At 42.4% G+C, this 17,966-nt stretch overlaps 2 pseudogenes across 1 annotated transcript in view; both read right to left on the reverse strand.

The window, feature by feature from the left end:
• Positions 1 to 17,966, reverse strand: part of LOC100497923 — a 108,880-nt pseudogene that overhangs the window by 44,194 nt on the left and 46,720 nt on the right. The window lies entirely within an intron of this gene.
• The window catches only part of LOC116410845, a 32,729-nt pseudogene continuing 15,581 nt past the window's right edge, over positions 819 to 17,966 (reverse strand).

The following is a 17,966-nucleotide window of genomic DNA, read 5'->3' on the forward strand; positions in this document are numbered from 1 at the left end:
GCGGGGGTGTTTGGTTGGGGTCCCGAAAAAAAAAACTGCGGGGGGCAGGGCCCCAAAACTTTCGCCACTTGCTAGATGTACAAGTAAACACAAAGGCGCTTTCTGATATTATTATTATTGCAAGATACATATTTCATTCCGCCAGTAGCATCTATAGGACATTCTTTTGTAAGTGTTCTTTTTAGAAGGAAGTTATAGATAAAATATAAAATGTTCCCATAAGAAATGGCAGGTGTGTAATATTTTGATATATATTCCATGAACAAAATTATGCATTAACCAGTGAGTCAGTTACACACAATATAAATATGTTATAAAAACATATATTCACCCATAAGCACATGAATGTAGGAATATTGGGATGTTATAATATGGATGGAGCAGACTTTATTGCCAGAAATGCCATATCATTATCTCCACTGAAATAAGCGGTGAGCACTATGTACCAGATGCACCACAAAATGCCTATTCCACCTGTATAAGGCCACACGCACTTCAGTGTTTGGTCTCCCGCTGCAAGTGGGAATCAATTTATATCCATAGGAATAAAAGGGGAAATTATTCTTGATCTGACTGAAATAATGTGGTGCTGCAGGTCCTTCTGTCTGTCTGATGGCATTACGACTGCCACAGGGATGCACTGCATTGCCACATAATGCTCTCACCTCCCACAAATAAGCAGATGTGTGTGAACTGGATTAAATGTATCAAGAGGATGGCAGGGAAAACACAGCAATCATTTTATCACAAAATTCAAACTGTAACCCATGTGAAATAAGAAATCTACTCAGTATTATTGAGAAAGGCACCTACTAGCATTATACTTCAATTTAAGGGCTAATATATTTATTTACACTGCTATACAATTGTACAGTTCATACCACATTCACGAGATAATCATATTCTAAAAATGTATACTTGAATACATTTTTTGGCCCAATCATTTGTCATAATGTAAAAAAAGATATCCAACCACGGTGAGTTCATTGTATAATTTAGAAATCTCCCCACTTTAAAAAAAAGCAATAAAATAGGCAATAAAAAATGGTTTCATAAAGTTAATAAACTCTGTAAACATCTGTCTAAGCACCGTTTGTCTTCTCACTCTGCCTCCACCTCTTCTTGTGCTGTGGACTTTATCTGAAGAACAGATGTGATTTTGGTTTGTAAAATGGCTGCCAGTTTTTTGGTGGTTTTCTTGAGGAAAGCGTTTCCTGGGTGGCTATCATAAACATGTAGGTACAAGTCCTCTTGGGAGGGTCCAGTGTAGCCACAATCCTCACAGACAAAGAGCTTATCCCTGCGTTGTTTGTAAGCGTAACCCTGCTGAACCCCGTGGATTTGCTTAAGGTGAGATTCCAGGGAACACCTCTGAGTAAATGCCTTGTTGCAGATCTCACATTTGTAAGGGCGGATGCCTAGAAAATAAAAAACACAAACAAAAAAAAAAAAAACATCATTCCCTGGTGAACCTTCTAAACTGATAAAGCAGTTTCATATACCTCAGGGATCTTTTGTATTTATTCATGTAAAACAAATAAGTGGTTATTGCAGCACTCCAACTTTAATGGAGGCCACAGACCCGCCATCACATTAGATCTCTCTGAAACTTTCATAAGAGACCAGAAATAAAGGATATAAACCATTGGTATTAAATCATTACATACTATTACTATAGCCTTATGACACAAGTTATATAGAGAATAATGTACCCACACTGTAAAATATATGCATATTATAAGTTACAAAGGAGTTCCATAACCATATAAAAGGCACATGGTCGAAGGAGAGTGTTTATACAGGTCAAGGAACTCCAAGGTGACTTTTAATATCCTCATATTTTACAACAGGAGCAACATTATTTATTATAATACACAAGTTTGAGAAAGAAATTACATCATTAAGCACTGATTGTAACCAGGGTCGGACTGGGCTGCCGGGACACCTGGAAAAATCCTAGTGGGCCCGGCGACCCAGACCCGACCCTTGCCGGCACGCCTGACCGTTCCTCCCGACGCATTAAATTTATGCGCTCAGGAGAGGACGTTGGGTGGGGGACCCTGCAGGGGGTTAGGGGGGCCCTTGGGGGGGGATTAGGGGAGGTAGCCGGCGGGGGCACCTGCAGGGTGCCTGGGGTGGGAGCCCCGGTGGGCCCAAGTCCGACCCTGATTATAACCGATGACATCACTAAGCACTGTTTATCAGCATATAATTTACAGGACATTCATGGCCCTTGTGTATTATAGGCGTGTATAGAAATGAATAGGTATTTCAGCCTAGTTGTATAAAAAAAACTAAATAAACTTCCATTTTTATGGAAGATTGCTGTGATGCAGCTTTTCCTCTTTGCTGACACCTATTTGAAAAGAGTCTGTTTTGCTTTCAGAATGCAAATCTCCACATTTAAAATACATATTTTATACTGTAGGGAGTAAATTTGGTACTTAAAATAAATAAAACCAAGATACGTTGTACCACTAGCTCAAAATATACAGATTAAAAGAAAAATATAAAAAACGAACAATTTTCAGATCTTTCATGGGCCACTTCCCATTGGTATATCCAGATGAAATACAGTTTAGAATAGCACTATTAATATTTCTTGTTTAAAATGCCTTTATTGCATAAATCTTAGGGCATTAGCTGGAATGCACAAAGATGTATGCAATAAAGGCATTTTAAACATGAGGAAAGAGAGAGATATCAGGTGATGAAGAAAGGAATATATAGACAATAAAGTGATCAGAGAAGAATCAACAGATTTATTGGATTTTGCTGAAAGGCTCATAAAACCCATAAATATTTTACTCTCGAGTAACCAATGGATTTGTGGATCCCTGTTTTGTTTACCTTATAAAGTACAATTAAGTGCTATGGGGTGCAGCTCCTAAAAAACTCACAAAACCTGTAAATATTTTACTCTCGAGTAACCAATGGATTTGTGGATCCCTGTTTTGTTTACCTCCCTGGGCCCCTTACACTCCTGGGTCCCCCTGGCACCACAATTTCTTCTTCTTCTATAGTTACGTCCCTGCTTTACACAGTATACTGCCTTTAATGTAGTGGGAACATAAAAAATAAAACCCTGGTCTCAGCCATATTTGTGACTGCTGCCGATACTAAAGGTGTCTGTGCACCTATGGAGCCAAAAGGATAATAATGATCAGACAGTTTAAAGCAGTATTTATTACTGCAATGTGATTTTATTGTAGAAGTGATACCAAACTACGTGCTTCAGGCTGTGCCCTTTATCAACCGTGCCCTTATACTTTATAATTAATTATCACATTGCAGTTACATTATGACATAAAATAAAATCACATTGCAGTTAAAAATACTGCTTTAAAACTGTCTGATCATTCTTCCTTTTGATTGCATAGGTAGTTATGGAAATCTCTGCTTAACTTTAGAACTTTACATACTTTTGCATTTTGCACCCGGCCCATGGTTTGCACCCACATATACAGCTTTTTGTGCTTCCAAAATTGGTTATTATAGCTAACACTGTTTGACTGTGGAACAAACACAGGCATAGAATCCTTGAATGAGATCACATATACATATATATATACTGTTTGTATTGTGTCTACCCTGAGTCAGCCCATAAATAACCTGAGCATTCATTCATGTTATTAAGTGCCTCGAAGTGTACAAGGGGGATTTCTGGACACATCGCTGTTCTGGCCAGTCCGTGCCCGATTCAACCTAATCCAAACCATGCTCCATTTGATCCAGATCACACCCCCTGCTGCACCCCTATTAGGAGGTATAAATACAGGTAGCTCCTAAAAAACTACGCGGTTAGACAAGTGTAAGCGTATGATGTGATATATTATGGTCACACCCCTATTCATATTCCATTACTAGCATTGTCTTTATAACCTAGCATTCTACAAATAAAAATCATTCATAGATTAAAGCTCTGCTGGCACATATTGTTACTGGTCTTTTTATATTCTTTAAGTTGGGCAACTTGAGCTTTTTGCTGTTAGAAAGTTTTCTTCTGCATTGGAGAAAGGCTTGTATGTCTTCAGCTCTCTAGTTCATGCATGTCTCCATGGTAACGCCACTGATGCCCTGTATGCCACTGCTGCTGGTCACATGCCTCACAATAGCTTAACTGCCATTTGCTGGGTTCAGACCAACTGACGTTTGGATAGGGAGTAGAAGAGGGAGTGTTTTCGATCAGCGAGTATTAATATTATAGAAATAGCGAGAGAGAGCAAATAAAATTTATAAAAAACAGTGTAGGACAAGATACCATCATGAGTTTGAGTAAGAAAAGGAGTCGGAGTCCATCTGGAGAGAAATTAGATGTAGCAAAAAGCTTTGGAGAAGAGAAGCCCAACAAGAATTGGAGCAAAGAAAGGAGTCAGAAGATAGAAAAGAAAGAAGCAGAAAATGATAACAAAAGCTGCGGAAATGAACAGAAAATTCAGAATAGGAGCATTAAAAGAAGAAGGAGTGAAGAGAAACACAAAGAAAAGAAGACAAGCGAGGATGTGAGAAATAAGAGGGGAAGACTTGAAGGGCAGTTAGAAACAGAAAAGGAAAGCCAAACAGAGAAGACCACTAAAGATGGGAGCATTAATAGGAGAAGATCTGAAGAACAACAGAAAGATAAACAAATCCAGGTAGAGAAGAAGAGCAGCGAGGATGGAAGATTTAAAATGAGAAGATCTGCAGAAGAACAGAAAGAAAAGGTAAGCCAAGCAGAGAAGAATACCAGTGAGGGTGGGAGCATTAATAGGAGAAGATCTGAAGAAGAACAGAAGGTAAGGGAAATCCAAGCAGAGAAGAAGACCAGTGAGGATGGGAGCATTACAAGAAAATCTGAAGAAGGACAGAAAGAAAAGCAAAGTCAACAAAGCTGTAAAGAAAGAAACACGGAGCAAAAGGACGAGAGGAATAAAAGACCAAGGAGCCCAGAAGACCCCTTAGAAGGTGAGGAAACAACACTGCACTGTTTGTATATATTTAATAGACACATACAGTACATTGTAACTAAATGGGAAATTGCTCAGTGCAATTTTAAGCACTTTTGCCAAGTCTCCATCATATTTAAAGACTTTATTGTAAATGTTATTAGGAGCCATTTTACCTATCTGAATCTTTATTATGTGTGGCAGGGAATATACCTTATTATTCCCTATATGTCCCCCTTCACCCTTTGCCTCATTTGCTAATAACTAACAGCAAGTTTAACTGCCAATTTCTATATATACCTTGTGCTGCTAAAATCCCACTGCTCCTCAATGCAACATTTAGAAAAACAGGCAGATCCACTTAGGGTAAAGGCACGTGGCGCTACTAGTAACAGCTACTTGCCATGTAGAGCATATTTGCAGAGTCAGTTCTCAGTATTGGCAGGTTTTTTTCTGGCGTTTAGCAGTCGTGAAAAAGGAGCTGCTACTAGTAGCTCCGTGTGTCTTCACCCTTACAGAGATAGAGAAGCGCAACTCTATTATGAGCTCTGTGAACAAATGAGGAGAGTTACGGTGCAAAGTAGAATAAATGTGGCGCTTTATAGTACAATTGTTGTTTGCATCTTGCCTCTCACAAATGTATATTGGCCGTTGGGGCTTAAAATGAGGTTGCAAGTTGCCATACATGTAAGTCGGTAAGTAATACCTATCAGTTATAAATGTAATATAAATGTTTTGTTTTTCATATGTATACTTGTTGATTAAATTAAACATATACTAGTATGTACAGTTTATATGTGATATTGAGCTACTAATGGGATTTTTTTTCTCTAACAAGGTGGAAGTATACAGAAGAGATCCTGTTTGGACATCAAAAGACCTGATCCCCTGGATATCAACAACTATAAGTTCCACTCAGAGCTGGGACAAGGAGGCTTTGGCCAGGTGAGCGAAGTATATTCCAAGTTATTAAATATGGAATTATTTTATCTCTACAAGAGACTCTGTGATATTAAATGTCTTCTCTTATTTTTATTAGGTGATGTTGGCTACTTTTAGACCAAATAAACAGCTGGTAGCAATAAAGGTCTTGAAGAAAAAGTCTGCAAAGACCAACACCTATACCATCACTAAAGAGGCCTATTTTTTGAAGATCAGCAGAGGATGTGCATTTTTAAGCCATTCTTATGCAGTTTTGCAAACAGAGGTAACCATACTGTATGTGTATATGTATGTTTCTTTTGTATGTGTGTGTCTGAGATTTAGTTCTTGGCACTCCCAGACCTTATCGTCATTAAGTACTCACCAAAAAAATTACTTTGTCAATGTCAATAAATTCACGTTAGTGTAAAGTAGTGGTGCCTTCATGGTGTGTATTACAGGGATATTATTTATCATTGAAATATATGAACCTATTTATATAACTTTAGTCCCCTGCAGAGGTCTCCCACCCACCTCCTGAAAGGTACCACACATTACCCTAATACTGCCCTATTTGCCCTGTTACTAAAATTGAAAGTAGCGCAGCAGGGTTGGCTGATGCATTCTATGGCTGCTTTCCCAGCAAAGTAGTGTATGGCAAAGAGCTGGTGCCATTCAATGATCGCAGTCAGAGAGCTGGGAAGATGCCATGAAGCAGCCATAGATGGCAGCCACCAGACCACAGCGCTGCTCTGCATCTTATTTGGAGCCGTGTGTGGTGCAGTTCAGCAGGGTGGGGGGGGGGGGAGAAGAGGTCACTGCAGACATCGCAAGTTATCTGGGATGGTTTTATCATTAAGCAAGTACCTTGAATCTCATCTTATTGCCAGCTGTATTTGTGGGTGGTAGTGTCCCATGTCTCACATTCCCCTAATCTGTCCTTACCAGCTGGAAGCCTTCTTTGTCCTGGAGTATTGCAGTGGGAAATCCATGTGGGATATGATTGATTGCAAAGGAAAACTACCAATGTCAAGCATCATGTGAGTATTATCAGGCAGACATGACAATTCCAGGGTAAATGTACAAAAGTACAAAAACAGGTGCAATACTTCATTTTTTTTTCATTTTTTTTTAGAGCTTTTAGCTCTCCCCCAAGAGATCACTCTATATTATATACTGTATTTAATCCCCTAGTTGCTAGGTCCTGGTAATGTATTTAAGTTACCTAAGTGGAAACTTTGTTATTGGCCCATAGAATTAGTGACCACTTTAATACTGGAGGATATGTGCCAGGGAGCCTGGTGTTTACAAGGCCCAATTTTACAAGAGTCCTGTCATAGAGGGAAAACCCTTCTAAATAAAGCCAGGGAACAGGGGCCCTATGAATGAGGTTTATTCAGATAATGGACTAGTTTTGTCTGGAGTATCTTCTAGGAAGGTAAGATAATGAGACATAGCTAGAAAGAGCAGCGTTGTGCTCCACCTAAGGATTTATAGCTACAGATAGGGCTCCCTGAGGGCAAGGGATTCCCTGAAGGGATTTTGGCATAGTATATACTTCCTAAAATGTCCTGTTGGAGGGGATCTGGACCACTAACTGGCAACCTAAAAGTGTATCTTAAACCTACCTAGTGCCTCCATAGTGGTGTGAGGGTTAAACTCTGCTTTGAATATATGTAACATTATATATCTACCATATCAATTGTTTTGTTATATGTTTATTACTGCAGCAGAGGGGTATAGTGGCACAACACCCACTCTCTTCCTCTTTCATATTACAAGGTTCCATCTGGGAAAAGGAGACCAGGGTAACTCATGTTCTACCATCACTAGCCGGAAAATGTAGTTTGGGCTAAGATAGGGTTACCAATATATATTGGGGTAAAAAAAGGGGGGTTGAGTTTTACTTCTTCCTTGCAAGGGCCAAACATGTTTGCCCTGTTCCGCTCAATAAATAATAAGAACCACAGAACTTTTCGTTAGACAATAGACAAAAAGTAAGTTCCCCACAAGCACAACCTGCAGTCATGTTGAACAAGGGGATATACTGCCCCTTTAATAAGTGAAATAAGTTTTTGCCCTTGTGCTCTATACACCAATGGATACACAAATTAGTGCATTTTTCTGTTATTAAGAGAGATGAGAAATTGATGAGATATAGGAATGATGATTATTTTCTTTTTTGGAAAGGTTCTACACAGCTGAGATGGTGGTTGCCCTCCAGTTCCTGCATTCCAAGGGAATCATTCATCGGTCAGTAAAATCTCAATATGTTGTGTTACACCTTTAATGTGTTCTTTAAACTAAACTAGTCACTGTTATCATGATTCCACTCACTGTGAGCAGATCGGTCTTGTAACATGCTTTGAGATGTCAGTTTATTAAATATAGTCATTCAGTTATACACATACAGTCATTCAGTTATACACATAAGGCCTATGTCATACTGACGGGATTAGAAGCAGCGACCTGTCAACTATAATAAAGTTTTATTGCTAAAGTGTAGAATGTTCTATTACGCCCTCAAAGAAATCTATAAGGGCAGTGGCACACGGTGGATTTTGTTGCCCACTTAATTTCTCACTTACTGGCAGATAACAAAACACAGGCAAATACTGATGCAATTGCACTTAAATTTGCTCAGTATTGCATATATGCACAATACTACAGTTGCACCTGCAGGGTTAGAATGATTATTATTCTATGTACATTTATTTTCAGCATTTTGTCCTCCCTGCCTGCATATGAAAAAGTGGGCAATAAAATGTTCCAAGTCTTTTTCTAGCCAGATGCAGGTAGCAGCTACTAATCTGGAGTTTTTAGGAAGCTTGTTGCAGCTTTTCATACTGCATGATATTTCCCCATACGCCATTGGCCTAAGGGCAGATCCAGGAAACCAAAGGTTCCTATGACAGAGTTCATCACTGCTACACTCTAAATTTCTTGCTGTGGCACAGAGCATTTTGTGGGATCCATAACCAAGAGCTGTTAAGATCTTTTGGATTGCCACCTTCTTTTGTGGTTAATTTTTAGCTCATTGCAAAGTTTCAAAAGAGCCAAAGAAGCCCTGCGCAATATTTCTATTTCCTTTACATAGCTGACAAGAGTTCCCACAAATAATCTCCTGTATTCCTCAGCAATACATAATAAATTACCTGCCACCACTAAGACAGTGACCTTAAGAATATGTGATTATAAAGACACTCTAAAGTAGCCCTTTACCATCCTTTAACGTCTTAGAAAATCCTTACCTTCCTTCCCAAAACTCTATGTACATTTATCCGATTGCAAATTGTTCCTAATATTCCGCCTACAGTGATCTGAAGCCGGACAACATACTGATAGATAAAGATGGCCATATTAAGATCTGCGACTTTGGCATTGCTGAAGTTGGCCTCATTGGCAAGAAGAAGACGAGCGGCTTAGCAGGAACCCCTGGATACCGGGCACCAGAGGTGACATAATTTGTTTTTAATATTTACAATATATACCTAGTGTATATATATATATATATATATATATATATATATATATATACATACATACATACATACATACATACATACATACATACATACATACATAAGGATGAAAGGTTTGTATAAAAAAAATCTATAGAATAGCATTAGCATCTTAGATGATCCCACTGCCATGGGAAACCATCATCTAACAAGTGCTGGCACAATGCAATGACGGGTCATTTAGATACTTAAATTCTATTAGGGGTAATTTAAGGCACATTGGTGCTGCAATCTTGGGCTGTTTAAAACTTGATGTTCAAAGTGCCTAAACCTATGTCAACAGTTTGGCAAATGCATTAAGAGAGCTGAAGCAAATTATGAGTTTAGCCTCACCCCATTCTTTCTGGGAATTCTTGCGCTATCTAGCACTTGTTACTGAGCAAAATAAATGCCTTCTAACCTAATGGGTACCAAAAGTCTTTCTGACACAGGGGTCACACAGCTTTCCTAACATTCTATTATTGAGATGGAGGAAAAGTTATGTGGTAGGGAGGAGAGACCAGTATCTTCCTGTCATATCTCAGTTGTTCCAGTGTTAGAGCAAAAAGGCATGCCAGGTTATTTGCAAGAATTGCCTCGCTATACCATAAGCAGCAGTGTGATTCCTATTGACAGTAATGAGAAGCAGTTAACAGCAATCCTATGGAGAAAAATGCCAATCTACCCTTGTTTTCATATTAAAGTCACAAATATAAGTAGCCAATTAAGTTGTTTTTATTATTTTCTTTAAAGATTCTATCGAGCGAAGAATATAACGCAGGAGCGGATTGGTGGTCATTTGGGGCTACAATGTATGAAATGGCCACAGGAGAATTGCCTTTTCCACATTCAGGCAGCCTTTTTAGGCAACGATTTATGATTAAAATGAGAACACCTAATTACCCACAATATATGAGCGAAGAAATGCTGGACCTCCTGCCAAAGGTAAATATCAGCAGTTAAATAGAGGAATACATAAGGGAATTGCAGTGTATTTAATATTGTATATAGCTGTGGTATACATAAGTATCAGAGGTCCCATTTGTGTCCCATTTTTAACTCAAAAGGTCTGCACATATATATTTCATATTACTGTAATGATGACCTTTTATATAACTTTATTTTTATTGGTTATTAACCCTGAAGTAACAGTAAAAGTGATTGATAACAATTAACAGGAAAAAGGAAACCAAACATTAACATTTGATAAGGTATTTGAGCGATATTGGGGAAGAGGTGTATAGAAAACTGGGAGAAGAAGGAATGAAAGGTGTCCCTGGTGCAAACTTTTTAAACGGACAAAGTAAGAGAAAATGTCTACAGGGTCCAAATTTGTTTTATCCTTTTGCTACATGTTGGCCCTCCTTCTTTAAAATATTCACCATCTTTTTCAGATTTTCCAGGTAACATCTGCACTGGTTCCAGCTGGGCGCATACGCAGTACAGAAATGTCTAAGAAAGAGTCTGTACAGCCTATGCACCCACCTGAGCCCCTACAGGGATACCTGTATACCCAGCAGGAGTATTTTTGAGAAGGAGTTTAGTTCTGTAAGCATTAAAATACTGGTAGTTTGTATGAGAAGATGTAGTTCTTGATGGTTACATGTATGACTGAGTCAAGTCCTTCTTGTCAAAAACACAATAGAACTGTTTCTATAAAGGATTTTTAAGATATAAAGAGAAAGTCTTCCTTTTTGTTATTCTTATTACCCCTATTTGTGGGAGGCGGTACCCAGCATAATATCTGCAATATTTAAATAAAGGACTATTTTTCTCTTTAGCTTTTGGAGAATGATGAGACTCAGCGGCTTGGACTGAATGGGAACATCAGGGAGCATGCTTTCTACAGCACAATAAACTGGGAAGATCTGGAAAACCGAAGATTGACGCCTCCTTTCCAGCCAGGAATGGTAAATTTGTGCGCTGAACCAATGAATAATCTAGTAATATCCTGCCGGGGCGCTACTACTCCTTTTTTACTCTTGAGTTCTTCTCCTTTGTTATCGATATATGAAAACGTGGTTGTAACAGTTACTCTTCCATTGTTCAAGTGATGTCCAGGTGGAACATCAATCATACATTTTGATCCAAATTTAGCCATCAAGTTGGGCCTCCCGATAATTTACTGCTGTTTATATTTACCAGTGATAGGAGCTGGTAGTGTTAAGACAAAGAGTTTGTCCCAGTGGCTTAGGATCCCTGCTGTTATTGGGATAGAGGGTAGGTCAGCTCCATAATAACACCAGACAACTGGCTTAGCCATTTTCTTCCTTGCAGTTAACAATCCCTAAGTGACCGCATTATTCATTAGTTTGATTCCCATATCCCTATAACAGAAGAAGGGAGTGTATTCTTCTCTGTGAAGCTAAAAGGCTGCTTTCTCTATAAAGATTTTACACATATGCCGGTATATATGATCGGTATTTCAGAAGGCTAAGGGGCATAATTAATCATAATGAATCTACGTTAAGGGCTGTGACACACGGGGAGGTTAGTCGCCACGCAACAAATCTTCCTTGATGCAGGCGACTATTCTCCCCGCAATGTAATCCCACCAGCTAGAATGTAAATCGCCAGTAATGGCATACGTAGTGTACGCGATTTGCCGAAGTCGCCGAAGTTTCCTCTAAAAGCAACTTCGGCAAATCGCGGCACCGTGTATGCCATCCCACCGGAGATTTACATTCTAGCCGGTGGGATGGCATTGTGGGGAGGTAAGTCGCCCGCGACAAGGAAGGTTTGTGGCGCAGCGAATAATCTCCCCTTGTGTCACAGCCCTAAAAACATTAGCAATGGAAATGAAACTATACAACGCTGTATAAAAGGTTAAGCACTTTTTTTAACTTGTTCATAGCCATCAGCAGACGACCTTCATGAATACCAGCCAGCATTCTCCCCTCAGTGTTCCAATGAGGAAACCAACTGGAAAAATTTCTCCTATGTGGATCCCAGCTGGAATTGGCAGGAGTAAGGCATCACCTCTATTATAATGTGGGATAACATCATTAGCTACTGCCTGTAACAACCTGAGGCCCATAACATTGTACCATCTATGGCACGTTGCACCCCAGAACCACCAATCCACCTGCTATACCAACGCTAAACCATCTCCTGTGAATGTCAGCTGGTTCTACCATTGATGCCAGCACCACACGGGATCTCTAACTGTAACTTCTAAAGGATAGAAAAAGAAAGGTAAGATCATTTAGGAGTCTGAGCTATGGTGAGTATAAATCTTATAAAGATAGCCTTGCTCCCACCCACCCCTAACTTCTGTCTCTCACCTTTTCACCATGATTTCCCCCTTCCTAATCACTGCCCCACTCACCCCAAACTTGTGTCTCTCTTGTTTCCGTTCCTATGATTAACCCCTTTCCTAACCAGTTCCCCACCCCAGTGGTGTAATTATAAAGGAAGGAGACCTTGTGGCCGCGGGGGGCCCAGGTCTACTTCCTTCAGGGGGTCAACATGAAGGGTCACGGATGAACTGCAATGCAAGCAAAATCTTATTGCAGGGTGCCCTCTTCCTAAACATTGCCCCACATGCAAAAGTTGGATCACCCTCTTATTCCCTTACCCACGATTAAACCAATACTAACCAATGGGCCACACCAGTGGCATGGCTATGGAGGAAGCAGACCCCCATGGCTGCGGGGGGCCAGTGGTCTACTTCCTCTACAAAGGGGGGCCCACATAGGGGTATGGAGGGTGGTCCATAAATATACACCACTGCCCCACATCCAACCTATTACCTATAATTAACCCTTACTAACCAATACCCCACACACAAATCTGTGATCACCCACTTATTCCCTTAGACATGATTAACCCCTTCCCTAAACAGGGGTGTAACTATAGAGGAAGAAGACCCACGGCCGCGGGGGGCCCAGGACTACTTCCTCTATATGGGGACCAGCATAGGGGTGTGGTGGGTGGCCCATGATGCACGAAAAAAATCTCACTGCGGGGTGCTTGGTCCCATCAAGTTACACCACTGTCCCACATCCCAAAGTTCTGTCTCCCTCCTATTCCATTACCTATGATTAACCCTTACTAACCAATGCCCCACACACAAATCTGTGATCACCCACTTATTCCCTTAGCCATGATTAACCCCTTCCCTAACCAGGGGTGTAACTATAGAGGAAGAAGACCCACGGCCGCGGGGGGCCCAGGACTACTTCCTCTATATGGGGACCAGCATAGGGGTGTGGTGGGTGGCCGTGATACACAAAAAAAAAATCTCACTGCGGGGTGCTTGGTCCCATAAAGTTACACCACTGTCCCACATCCCAAAGTTCTGTCGTCTTCTTCATAATCAATTACTAATTTATTCCCTTAGCCATGATTAACCCTTTCCCTAACCAGGGGTGTAAGTATAGAGGAAGAAGACCCACGGCCGCGGGGGGCCCAGGACTACTTCGTCTATATGGGGACCAGTATAGGGGTGTGGTGGGTGGCCCGTGATACATGAAAAAAATCTCACTGCGGGGTGCTTGGTCCCATAAAGTTACACCACTGTCCCACATCCCAAAGTTCTGTCTCCCTCCTATTCCATTACCTATGATTAACCCTTACTAACCAATGCCCCACACACAAATCTGTGATCACCCACTTATTCCCTTAGCCATGATTAACCCCTTCCCTAAACAGGGGTGTAACTATAGAGGAAGAAGACCCACGGCCGCGGGGGGCCCAGGACTACTTCCTCTATATGGGGACCAGTATAGGGGTGTGGTGGGTGGCCCATGATGCACGAAAAAAATCTCACTGCGGGGTGCTTGGTCCCATCAAGTTACACCACTGTCCCACATCCCAAAGTTCTGTCGTCTTCTTCATAATCAATTACTAATTTATTCCCTTAACCATGATTAATCCCTTTCCTAACCAGGGGTGTAACTATAGAGGAAGAAGACCCACGGCCGCGGGGGGCCCAGGACTACTTCGTCTATATGGGGACCAGTATAGGGGTGTGGTGGGTGGCCCGTGATACATGAAAAAAATCTCACTGCGGGGTGCTTGGTCCCATCAAGTTACACCACTATCCCACATCCCAAAGTTCTGTCTTCTTCTTCATAATCAATTACTAATTTATTCCCTTAACCATGATTAATCCCTTTCCTAACCAGGGGTGTAACTATAGAGGAAGAAGACCCACGGCCGCGGGGGGCCCAGGACTACTTCGTCTATATGGGGACCAGTATAGGGGTGTGGTGGGTGGCCCGTGATACATGAAAAAAATCTCACTGCGGGGTGCTTGGTCCCATAAAGTTACACCACTGTCCCACATCCCAAAGTTCTGTCTCCCTCCTATTCCATTACCTATGATTAACCCTTACTAACCAATGCCCCACACACAAATTCTGTGATCACCCACTTATTCCCTTAGACATGATTAACCCCTTCCCTAACCAGGGGTGTAACTATAGAGGAAGAAGACCCACGGCCGCGGGGGGCCCAGGACTACTTCCTCTATATGGGGACCAGTATAGGGGTGTGGTGGGTGGCCCATGATGCACGAAAAAATCTCACTGCGGGGTGCTTGGTCCCATCAAGTTACACCACTGTCCCACATCCCAAAGTTCTGTCGTCTTCTTCATAATCAATTACTAATTTATTCCCTTAACCATGATTAATCCCTTTCCTAACCAGGGGTGTAACTATAGAGGAAGAAGACCCACGGCCGCGGGGGGCCCAGGACTACTTCGTCTATATGGGGACCAGTATAGGGGTGTGGTGGGTGGCCCGTGATACATGAAAAAATCTCACTGCGGGGTGCTTGGTCCCATCAAGTTACACCACTGTCCCACATCCCAAAGTTCTGTCGTCTTCTTCATAATCAATTACTAATTTATTCCCTTAACCATGATTAATCCCTTTCCTAACCAGGGGTGTAACTATAGAGGAAGAAGACCCACGGCCGCGGGGGGCCCAGGACTACTTCGTCTATATGGGGACCAGTATAGGGGTGTGGTGGGTGGCCCGTGATACATGAAAAAAATCTCACTGCGGGGTGCTTGGTCCCATAAAGTTACACCACTGTCCCACATCCCAAAGTTCTGTCTCCCTCCTATTCCATTACCTATGATTAACCCTTACTAACCAATGCCCCACACACAAATTTGTGATCACCCACTTATTCCCTTAGCCATGATTAACCCCTTCCCTAACCAGGGGTGTAACTATAGAGGAAGAAGACCCACGGCCGCGGGGGGCCCAGGACTACTTCCTCTATATGGGGACCAGCATAGGGGTGTGGTGGGTGGCCCGTGATACACAAAAAAAAAATCTCACTGCGGGGTGCTTGGTCCCATAAAGTTACACCACTGTCCCACATCCCAAAGTTCTGTCGTCTTCTTCATAATCAATTACTAATTTATTCCCTTAGCCATGATTAACCCTTTCCCTAACCAGGGGTGTAACTATAGAGGAAGAAGACCCACGGCCGCGGGGGGCCCAGGACTACTCGTCTATATGGGGACCAGTATAGGGGTGTGGTGGGTGGCCCGTGATACTTGAAAAAAATCTCACTGCGGGGTGCTTGGTCCCATAAAGTTACACCACTGTCCCACATCCCAAAGTTCTGTCTCCCTCCTATTCCATTACCTATGATTAACCCTTACTAACCAATGCCCCACACACAAATCTGTGATCACCCACTTATTCCCTTAGCCATGATTAACCCCTTCCCTAAACAGGGGTGTAACTATAGAGGAAGAAGACCCACGGCCGCGGGGGGCCCAGGACTACTTCCTCTATATGGGGACCAGTATAGGGGTGTGGTGGGTGGCCCATGATGCACGAAAAAAATCTCACTGCGGGGTGCTTGGTCCCATCAAGTTACACCACTGTCCCACATCCCAAAGTTCTGTCTCCCTCCTATTCCATTACCTATGATTAACCCTTACTAACCAATGCCCCACACAAATCTGTGATCACCACTTATTCCCTTAGCCATGATTAACCCCTTCCCTAACCAGGGCTGTAACTATAGAGGAAGAAGACCCACGGCCGCGGGGGGCCCAGGACTACTTCGTCTATATGGGGACCAGTATAGGGGTGTGGTGGGTGGCCCGTGATACACAAAAAAAAATCTCACTGCGGGGTGCTTGGTCCCATCAAGTTACACCACTGTCCCACATCCCAAAGTTCTGTCGTCTTCTTCATAATCAATTACTAATTTATTCCCTTAGCCATGATTAATCCCTTTCCTAACCAGGGGTGTAACTATAGAGGAAGAAGACCCACGGCCGCGGGGGGCCCAGGACTACTTCCTCTATATGGGGACCAGTATAGGGGTGTGGTGGGTGGCCCGTGATACATGAAAAAAATCTCACTGCGGGGTGCTTGGTCCCATAAAGTTACACCACTGTCCCACATCCCAAAGTTCTGTCTCCCTCCTATTCCATTACCTATGATTAACCCTTACTAACCAATGCCCCACACACAAATCTGTGATCACCCACTTATTCCCTTAGCCATGATTAACCCCTTCCCTAAACAGGGGTGTAACTATAGAGGAAGAAGACCCACGGCCGCGGGGGGCCCAGGACTACTTCCTCTATATGGGGACCAGTATAGGGGTGTGGTGGGTGGCCCGTGATGCACGAAAAAAATCTCACTGCGGGGTGCTTGGTCCCATCAAGTTACACCACTGTCCCACATCCCAAAGTTCTGTCGTCTTCTTCATAATCAATTACTAATTTATTCCCTTAACCATGATTAATCCCTTTCCTAACCAGGGGTGTAACTATAGAGGAAGAAGACCCACGGCCGCGGGGGGCCCAGGACTACTTCGTCTATATGGGGACCAGTATAGGGGTGTGGTGGGTGGCCCGTGATACATGAAAAAAATCTCACTGCGGGGTGCTTGGTCCCATCAAGTTACACCACTGTCCCACATCCCAAAGTTCTGTCATCTTCTTCATAATCAATTACTAATTTATTCCCTTAACCATGATTAATCCCTTTCCTAACCAGGGGTGTAACTATAGAGGAAGAAGACCCACGGCCGCGGGGGGCCCAGGACTACTTCGTCTATATGGGGACCAGTATAGGGGTGTGGTGGGTGGCCCGTGATACATGAAAAAAATCTCACTGCGGGGTGCTTGGTCCCATAAAGTTACACCACTGTCCCACATCCCAAAGTTCTGTCTCCCTCCTATTCCATTACCTATGATTAACCCTTACTAACCAATGCCCCACACACAAATTTGTGATCACCCACTTATTCCCTTAGACATGATTAACCCCTTCCCTAACCAGGGATGTAACTATAGAGGAAGAAGACCCATGGCCGCGGGGGGCCCAGGACTACTTCCTCTATATGGGGACCAGCATAGGGGTGTGGTGGGTGGCCCGTGATGCACGAAAAAAAATCTCACTGCGGGGTGCTTGGTCCCATAAAGTTACACCACTGTCCCACATCCCAAAGTTCTGTCGTCTTCTTCATAATCAATTACTAATTTATTCCCTTAGCCATGATTAATCCCTTTCCTAACCAGGGGTGTAACTATAGAGGAAGAAGACCCACGGCCGCGGGGGGCCCAGGACTACTTCCTCTATATGGGGACCAGTATAGGGGTGTGGTGGGTGGCCCGTGATACATGAAAAAAAAATC

This window comes from Xenopus tropicalis, chromosome 5 (genome assembly GCF_000004195.4).
Source record: "Xenopus tropicalis strain Nigerian chromosome 5, UCB_Xtro_10.0, whole genome shotgun sequence".
Taxonomy (NCBI): Eukaryota; Metazoa; Chordata; class Amphibia; order Anura; family Pipidae; genus Xenopus; species Xenopus tropicalis.